General features: G+C 52.6%; 1 long non-coding RNA gene across 1 annotated transcript; it reads left to right on the forward strand.

The window, feature by feature from the left end:
- Positions 1-2,475: 2,475 nt before the first annotated feature.
- Positions 2,476-7,803, forward strand: LOC128333866 (uncharacterized). Its single transcript, XR_008311096.1, has 3 exons — positions 2,476-3,996; positions 6,239-6,399; positions 7,180-7,803. It is a non-coding gene; the product is annotated as an uncharacterized LOC128333866 (long non-coding RNA).
- Positions 7,804-9,292: the final 1,489 nt, after the last annotated feature.

The raw sequence follows: 9,292 nt of genomic DNA on the forward strand, positions 1-9,292 counted from the left end.
TGTGACATGATGCACCATCTGGCGGGGGCGGGCTGGCACTCCCCCGAGCAGGCCTGAGCAGTGCTTTGCAGTAGTGCTGATAGGGTATTCTTTTACCTCATTAAGACCACGCCTGGGTGCCCAGCGCGGCGGCTTCTCATCGCGAGGACGACAGATGCGGCAATGCCTCTCCGAGCCGTGTGTCGTCTCCTCTGTTGACGTCGTCTCGCTCGTGCTCAGTAATCCTGTTAACAGGAAAGGGATGAAGCCGGTTAGGGTTGCTACAATTACCAGTGGCTTACTTGGGTCCCCTGAGCCTTTGGTGTCTTAAATCCTCTATCGGCCTCTCAGGGCTGGTCTACACCAAACATGGCATCAGAGCTTCTCCGTCACGGCTTTGCCACGTGCCCGTTCGTCGGCTGCTGTGGCTACAAGACTAGCACAGCCTGCCTCGTGGTGGTCAAGGGAGGGCTCTGGGCTCTGGGCGGCCCCTGGTGCAAATCCCAGGGAAGTCGAGAGGCTGGATATGGTGACGGGTCCCCGCCGTCAAATCAGTGCCACCCACACCCAAGGAATCCTTGGACGGCCTCACGTAAGCAAAAGACTCTCCCGCAGGATAACGTGCACCAGACTTCCCTGTGGAACATCACAGCCCTAGGCGGACATTCACTAAGCCAGGCGTTCTTGCCCTTGTAGCAGGGGATGATGGGCACTGTAGTCCAGCAACTACATCTGGGGACCCACGTTTGAGAGCTAAGGGGAGATGCAAGTGGGGGTGGGGTGGCAAAAGAATTGCCTGGATGGAAGTGAGCAGCAGTGGCCCACCCAGGCCAGCTTCCCAAAGTGGCTAGCCAGAGGCCTCCTCCAGGAAGTCCGCATGCAGGGCACCAGGAGGACAAGAGTGCTTCCCTGCTGTTCTCCCCCAACAACTGATATCCACAGCTACACTGCCTCTGAACATGGAGGTTCCTTCGATCTAGCCATTGCGGCTAACAGCCGTCTAGGCCCTAACCCTCCATGGTTCTCTCGCATCCCCTAAAGCCATCTCGGTACTGATCACATGTCTTTCTACTGGGGTCAGGAATTCGGCTTGATAGCTGAGCAGAAAGAAACTCCTCTCTGCCCAACCGGTGCAAAAACATGGAGGGAGATGGAGGGGGGCCCCTTGTGCAAGCCACGAGTCCTTCCAATCCACCGCCCCCCCCAACCGTAGCAAGGGGGCAGGGGGGCGTGTTCCCCGCTCGCCGCTCTCCCCTCCCCGGCAGCCCCTCAGGGAGGGGTGGAGCGGGGGGGGTCTCTGAACCCCTGCGCTCCATTATAGCTACACCCCGAGGAGGAGGAGGAGGAGGAGGAGGAGGTTTGAACTGGAAAGGGCTCTCTCCAGCGAGACGAATCCATCTCCCCCCGCCAGCCTCGTGTGTCCGCAGCGGCAACATCACCCCCGGCCTGCTGCTGCTGCAGCCTTCCAGCGCGGCGGGTGGGGGGGGGAGCCCCTCTCCCTCTGCGAAGGAGCAGCAGCTGCGCGCCGGCACCCGTCCCGTGGAGGCCGCCTTCCCGCGGCAGGGCAGGGCAGGGCAGCGCCTGTGCTTGGGGGGCAACGAGGAAGCCAAGCGGCCGCCCGCTCACCCGCGGGGGCCGATGGCGGCCGCGCTGCTGCCTCCTCCAGAGAAGCTGCTGCTGCTGCCGCTGCCGGCGGAGCGCTCAGCAGGGATTCGAGCGGCAGGACGGCACCGCTGAGCTGCAGCTGCTGCTGCTGCTGCTGCCCGGGGTGGGGGGGGGGGCTCGCCGAGCTAGCTGGGGGCCGCCAGGCGGCCAGCTGGCTTAGGCTCCGGGGAGGGAAGCCCGCCGCTTGTCCTGCACGCGGCGGCGCGCCTCTTGCCCGAGGAGAAGGCGGCTGCGCCCGCAATCCGTGGAGGAGCGACTTCTGCCGGCGGCGCGCGCGCGGAGAGGGGGGAGGGGAATGCCTCCCCCTCGTCAGGCAGGCTGGCAAGCCCCCGTCCCCCCCCCCCCGCCCCGCCGGCCGCCCCGTGCTCTCTTCCTTCCCGGAGAGATGGAGCTCAGGCGCCCCCGCGGAGGGGAGTGGGCAGGATGAGGTGCGGGCTCCCTCGGTGGGCCACCCCCACGAGAGGACGGCCAGGATACCTTCCTCCTCCTGTGTGGTGGTTCCTGTCCGCTCTTCAGGCCGCCTTTCATCGAACCCATCTCCAGGCGGTTGAGAACGGCGCGCAATCGAGGCCGGTTTCCGTGTGGCTCTGGCCTCCCCGCACACAGTGCTGCCGGCCCTGCCGCTTCCTTCCTGGCCTGGGCTGGGGACTCCATGCTGGAACTGCTTGCCCCCCCCCCCCCAGCCCAGCCTTGCTCTGCTCGGGGTGGGGCTGGGGGCTCGTGTCCTTCCTCGTCCTCGTCCCCCCTCTTGCTCCTCCCCACCCAGAATGTTCTAGGCATCATCATCATCATCATCATCATCATCCATGTCGAGCTTTCATCAGTAATCTCCTCAGAACATCCCGCGAAAGGGCCACGCAGCCTTTTCCCTCCTCCTACGCAGCTTGTAACGTTTTTTGGAAAGACTCTGTCAGGTCTTTGGAGCCTTGTCGGTTTCAAAGGCCCCCCGACCTTTTAATAACCACTTTCCGGCCTTATCGGAATGCTTCCTAATTCACCCCCTTCTGTCCTGAAAAATATCTAAATCCTATTTAAGTTAATGCCCTTCATTTTCATTTATAAAGACAGATACAAAATAATTATTTCCTATCTCCACTGTTTCCTTATCTTCTGTCCTAATAATTCTTCACTGTCTCCCTTTCATCATCTGTCTACTGCAGGAAACTTTTTTCTGCTCGCTAAAATATTCCAGGCTCATCTTCTTTGACGGCGCCTTTAATCTCTTCTTCCCACCACTCTTCCCTCCCATCGCCAAGACCCTCCAGAAGACCCCGTATCCCCACTCAGATGTTTGTCTTGTGGTTGAGCAAGTGGATGTGTAATTGCCAGCTGCCCACTTCTTCAAGTGGAGCCTTTGATGTCCAAGGAGCCCTACCTTGTGCAAATGTTTTGCATAAACAGACTCTCTTCTGAAAATGAGCACTCTTCCCTTCACCTCACATGAAAGTGGCACTTGCAGATGTATCTCCTGGCTATCATTTGAAGTGTCTGATTAAAAGGAGACCAGGAAGAGGAGCCCCTGCAGAAGAGAAGCCTGCCAGCTCCCAAAAGGAGAAGCTGCGCTTGTCCACTGCTGCCATCAGAAGCTCCATGAGAACAGACAATGCCTGGCATGGGTAAGAAAGGCCACCAACACCCAACCCAACATTTCCTGGAAGGCTTTTCACTGTTAGTTATTGTGCTGGGCTGAAGTCACAACAGGAAGGAGGAAGGGACCCACATGAAAACGGACACATCCCCATCAGACAACTCAAAAGTTAACTTTGGCCCCTCTGAGGTGCCCTTCCATCCCATCTTCTGCAAGAATTTCTCTTTGCAATGATCTCGTCTGAATGTCACTGTAAGCTTGCATGGACTAGAGTGGGAGCTCTCAAACTTCGGCCCCCCAGAAGTTGTAGGAGTACAACTCCCATCATCCTCAGCTGTGGCCAAGTAGACTGTTTAAGTAGACCTTGGGCATGATGGGAGGGACAACAAGAAGAGCTACAAGTGATCTGGCAATCTTGGAAGGGAAGCAAAAGAAAGGGATGGTTTGACTGCCCAGAAAAAGGAAGAGGAGGGTTAATATGCTCATGGCTTTCAAATAATTACAAGAACCTTGGCTAGAAGAGCTGAAACGGTCTTTCCCCTACTCACCAGGACAGAACAGGAGACAAAGTACAGAAAGGTGGAGCTAGACTACCCATTCAGGAGGACAGTCTCCAGGCATTTCAGCCATTGAGCAGGAGAACTTCCCAATGGCTCATGCCCGACTTCTCTAACCTTTTCTGCAAGTTGTATTCTGGAGAGAGCATGTGAATGTTGTCCCTCAATCCAGCCGGAGGATTCCACAGGAATGGCTCCCAGTGCTAGGTACGTCGTGATGTAAATTTAACACGATAGGTAAACTTTTCACCCGTGTCTCCAAAGAGCAGTCAGGTAGAGGGGAGTTCATGTTTACCTTGAGGTCTCTTCCAGTTCACCGCTCCACTTCACGGGAAGTTTCCTACTCCTCCTAATTGCAGAGTCTTTAGCCTGCCCTCTTACATGGAGGGAAGAGGAGCGACATCCAAAGGGGCCTGAAACGATTTAAGCCAAGTTTGTGGTTCACCGGAAAAGGGGAACATGGAGCATGAAAAGGGAGAGGAAACATCATTTCCACCGGATCCCATCTTAGTCATGCTCGGATTGCACCCCCTTCTCATGTTTTCTCTTCTGTCACTTAGAGGGGAGAGGAAGAAGCGAGTCTGAAAATTTAGCAAAGCAAGAGGGTGGCACCTAAGTAACAATCACGAGGAGAGACAACTGTGGGTGCAACATGGGGTTTATTAAGCAGATTAGGACCCCAACACATTTATTTTGACACAGACTGAGCTCTTTCTGAACAAGGCAGGGGGTGGGGAATCTTTTATTTATTTAAAACACCCACACCTCACCCTACTAGCATAGCTCTTGGGGCTGGCTCCTTCAGGCTCCAGCAACCTTAAAAATGCTGTCGAGATTACGAACTACAACTCCCATCATCCCTAGCCACAATAAATTGTGACGAGCGATGATGGGAGTTGTAGTTCAGCAACAGCTGGAGAGCCCAGGTTGCCTACCCTTGTAGGATGCGGGCTCTTATTGATCCTGGTATATTTCCTGGAGTAATGGTTTGCTCCCCTGGACTTGAAAATGATATGCAGAAGCTAGCACAGGACGGTCCCTTTATGAGGACCAGCCCAAATAGCACCTAATATTACTGCAGTGGCTGTATATGGTTGAGCTCTGCAAATGCAGCATGGTATGTCTCCAGTGCTGTGCTGGTTGCTCTTCCTGGATCCCGCAGGTCTTTGGGTGCTTCTCCCACCCTTCTGGGAAGAGCGTTGTGGCTGTGAAGCCGCTTTCCATCCTGCTCTGCAAAAGCAGCACAGCCGCCCTCTCAGCCCACCCCTTGCCCAGCTCCCAATCTTGCCTTTGTGCTCCTAAAAATGCCACCCTTGCTGTTTTCCACACTGCCAGGAGGAGCAACTGGGTGTTATGCATCTCTCCAGTGGTAAAACTGGTTTTTGGCAATCCAATACCTAGATCTTTACAAGTGCATCTGTTCCTTGGAGTGGGCAAGCTTGCACCCCCCAGATTATTCAGATTAAGCAGCCAGATTTTCTAAAGACTCCATCAGCACGTATGCCGGCACAACCCAAGTTCTTCTTTTTAAATGTTAGAGACCAAAAGGCCCGTTTCATCACTGCACAGCCTTGATTGCCTTGCTCCAGCCTGCCTGCAGCACGAGGCTAATTCACCCTGGGCCTTGCCTACCTGCTCCCATTTTCAGCATGGGAGGAGCCTTATAAACAAACACAGATTTAGTGAAATGTGCTGGTGGGGTTTAGCAAGAGGAGAGCAGAAGCAGGAAGAGATTAGCTCGGCTGGGCCTTGCATGCTGCAGGCCGGCTCTGCTAAACTGGCCTGCAGGATCTGGGTTATTGGTATAATTAAAAGTCTTTAAACTTGCCTGCCCATGAGCTGTGGGGTTTGGAAGGAGGGCAGAGAGGCCACCACTTTTGCTGCCTGGCTCAGGCTGCACATCCTGCCCTGTTTCGTTTTTGTGTTCCTAACAGAGCCCAGATACACAACAACAGCCCTTTAGATCGTGTCAGTAAAAATCCATGAAGGCTGCAGGCAAGCAATCTATTAAACTTGAAAGTTGTGTGATTTCTAAATAATAAGCAGCTTCGTCTGCCAAAATCCCAAGCCTCTTATAAGCAGAGGTGTTTTTTTGTTATTGTTTTTTTTAAAAATCACAATAAAGAGCTTCCCCAGAAAATTCCCAGCGTAAACAGACGTCATAAAAGAGACAGATGTTGGTTCTGCCAAGCAAACAAGAGACTTGGGTACCAAGCAGAAGGGCTGCTGCCGTGGGCATGATGCCTGTGAGGAGGAGGGGGAGGCGGTGGCCAGGATTTCTCTCTCCTCAGAGGAGAGGTGGGAGGTCCACGCAGCTGTGGTGCAAACAGGGCTTCCCGGATACATTGCTTGGCCACAAACAAGCCTGCCCTGTTGGTGAGCTGAAAAGCAGCCACACACTCCAGACTCCTCCTAGTAACACAGATGTTTATGGCTTGCAACTCCCTAGGAAAAGCCCAGAACAACTTAGCCTGCAAAAGGAACGAGTCCAGCTCATCTGCGGACTTTCTCTGTTTACCGCCAGTCCATCTGGGCCCTGGGGGCTGTTCAGGCTCTTGAGGAGATCACGCTGGACTGACCACGCGCAGAGACTTCTGCTGCAAAAGGAAAGTGAGTTTCCGTAGCTTCCCTCACCCTGAGACCTCCTGAGCTTGCTTTTTGAAATTATCCCTTCCCAGAATGCTCCAGTTATCTAAATTTTGGGGGACACTGACTCTTGGGGCAGGTCAGTCCTGTGGGTGAATTTGCTGCTGTCTCCACTGAGGGAGGATTTGCAGTGGGCACACAAGGTCCATTCATACGTTATGTTCCACACTCGTATAATGAGTGTACAGTGTACACAGGTACAGATCTGTACACAAGTACAGTCATCCACATGTTATGTTGAACACAGGTACAGCAGTACATTTCCTATCTGCACCATGCATTTGAAGTGCCTGTATCCAGGTTCACTTTTAAAATGAACACAGGTACAGTCATTCACACAAACACATGCATGAGTGTACATCTGTACACACATAAAGCACCATGTCTGAATCGGGCTACAATCTCAGGCACAACTGAAATGCTTCTCTTTGGAGAAAGCCCCCAGCTGGTGATACCACAAGTGTCCCTTCCGGTGTGGCTGGTCTCTGCTCTGTCACTTGCATAGCATCACAATCAATCCAGCCCTGGCTGGCTTGCATGCCCCCCATCCCCGTTGGAAGTGCCAGTCCACGCAGCACCAAGAGGGATGGCTTTCCAAGGAGCCAGCAGCATCACAAGGACTCGGGTGTTTCCCTAGAAGACTTCAAAATGCCTTTTCTACAATGCACTGCTCTGTACCAATTCTGATGCATGCTCTGTGTGTGTGTATCCTTAGTATACATTATCTGATCTGTCACCCTGCAGAAGGTGAGAAGGAAGAAGCGTCGGCATCTCACTTTGCAGGCCAGGCACAAATAGTGCTGTAGCGGCTGGTGCTCTGGTCGCCTTCTCCTCTGTCACAACTGTAAAGAGCATGAAAACGTGCCAGCTGCAAATTCAGGGCTGTTTGGTGGGCCCTGAACTCCAAAGACAGGCCACCATCCAAATATACCCTCGTCTCCATGCCAAGCACCTTTCCAACGTGCTGCCTGGACTAAACAACATCATGTTAACAGGAACGGACAACCGAGCAGAGACACCAGCAGCACGCCCGTCACAAACATGCATATTCCCTCTGACAGCCAGAGTTGGTGCAGAGACGCCTGGTTGCCAGAGACTGAAGTAGAAAAGTCTGACTGGCTAGAATAACACAGACCGTCACTTGGTCTCGTGCCTTCAGTGGGGTCTCCAGTTCCACAGAGGAAGCCACACATTCTTCCTAGAGAACCCTTAAATCCTGAGGTTGGAATTCACTGCATCATTTCAGTGTCCATTTTCCCCTCTGCTTGCATGCATTCTTTCAGTCCATAATGTGTGCAGTTTTGCAGAATCCCTTTTACATGCACAAATATGTCAATAGTACTGGAATGAAGGGGAAACATACTTGAAGACTGGAAATTCCACATGCAGTTCCAATTTGCAGATTTTTCAAAGGAAGTATTCAGAAGAGTTGGCATTATTCTTTTATCCCAAAAGCTGCTCATTAATTTGCCATTAATTACTCCAGTATTTGTTAATTCATCAACACCACCACCCCCAGCTTACTATTGGTTTTGGATTGATTTCAGCTTTTGTTTAATCCTTCTTGCAACCTGACTAAGCTCTTGGCCTGAGCGATTAGTTGTGAAATAAATACTGTATTGTGGAGAAATCAGGTAATTTCCTCCTAACCGTTTATTTCCTGCAGCTGTGGTAAGGAATGGAATTTGCCCAACTGCACATTTCAGTCCCAGGTGATGCAAGTGAACTGAGAGCCAGAATGGGACAGCTTGAATGTGCTTCACTAATGCCATCCACCATAGGCGGTTCTCCAGAGATTTTCATTACATGCTGGGGTGTGGTTGGGTGATTGCAAGGTTTACAGATTTACTGCCTCAAAAGAAAGGTCCTGGGGCTTAAGGATGCCTGGACAGTCTCCAACCAGGCTGCCATTTCAGCAGTGCCTCATTTTCAGATCCACTCCTGATCTCTGACCAGCCCACTGGTTCGACACACCGTGGATGGATGGCTACATGCAGATGTGATCCAAGTACTTGAGGACTCTGCTCATGAAGGAGAAGTCTGTCAATGGCTACTGGTAATACCTCTGAATACCAGTTGCAGGGGGTCAGAGATCAGGGGAAGGTTGCCTGCTGTCTTTACACCTTCCTGCTTGTGGGCTTCCCATGGAGGCATCTGGTCGGCCACTAGCTGCTGGACTAGATAGGCCCATCTTGGTCTGATGCAGCAAGTCTCTGGTGGGCCACTGTGTGAAACAGGATGCTGGACTAGATGGGCCTTGGGTCTGATCCAGTGGGGCTTTTCTTATGTAAGCCTCTTCTTGTTTAAAAAAGCAATTTGATGGATTCATGGAGGACAAGCAATCTTTCGCAGGGGATGAGAGCCATCTGGGACTTCAGAGGCAGTATGGATGTTCCTGGGCAGCAACAGAGCACAAAGGCCTTCTTCAGGTCCTGCTTGTGAGCTTCTTGGAGGCAACTGGTGGGAAGCAGGAGGCTGGTCTAGAGGGGCCCCCTTTAGTCCGGCCCAACAGCCAGGCTCTTGTCTGGTTCTGACGTCTTGGGTTGCACCAGCCCATTCTCAGCACACTGAAGGCGGCATGTGCAGACGGGAAAGTCCACAAGAGGCCAGGCCACATGTCAGCTGCCCTCTCCTGCTCCTTCTTCCCCGGCAGCCACAACCTCTGATGCACTATCAATTAAGAGAAGTAATAATTTCAAGTGAAAAACTGCAGACCTTAGAGTGCCTAATGTGCTTCCATTAGATTAAGTAGTCATAGGAATAAATAAAATAAAATAAAACCTATACTTTGGATAATTAAGCCCACTCACCATCTGATTAAGATCTTCAGCAGCACCGTTGGAAAAAAAGAGATACC

The sequence above is a fragment of the Hemicordylus capensis genome, chromosome 8, assembly GCF_027244095.1.
Source record: "Hemicordylus capensis ecotype Gifberg chromosome 8, rHemCap1.1.pri, whole genome shotgun sequence".
NCBI classification, from domain to species: domain Eukaryota; kingdom Metazoa; phylum Chordata; class Lepidosauria; order Squamata; family Cordylidae; genus Hemicordylus; species Hemicordylus capensis.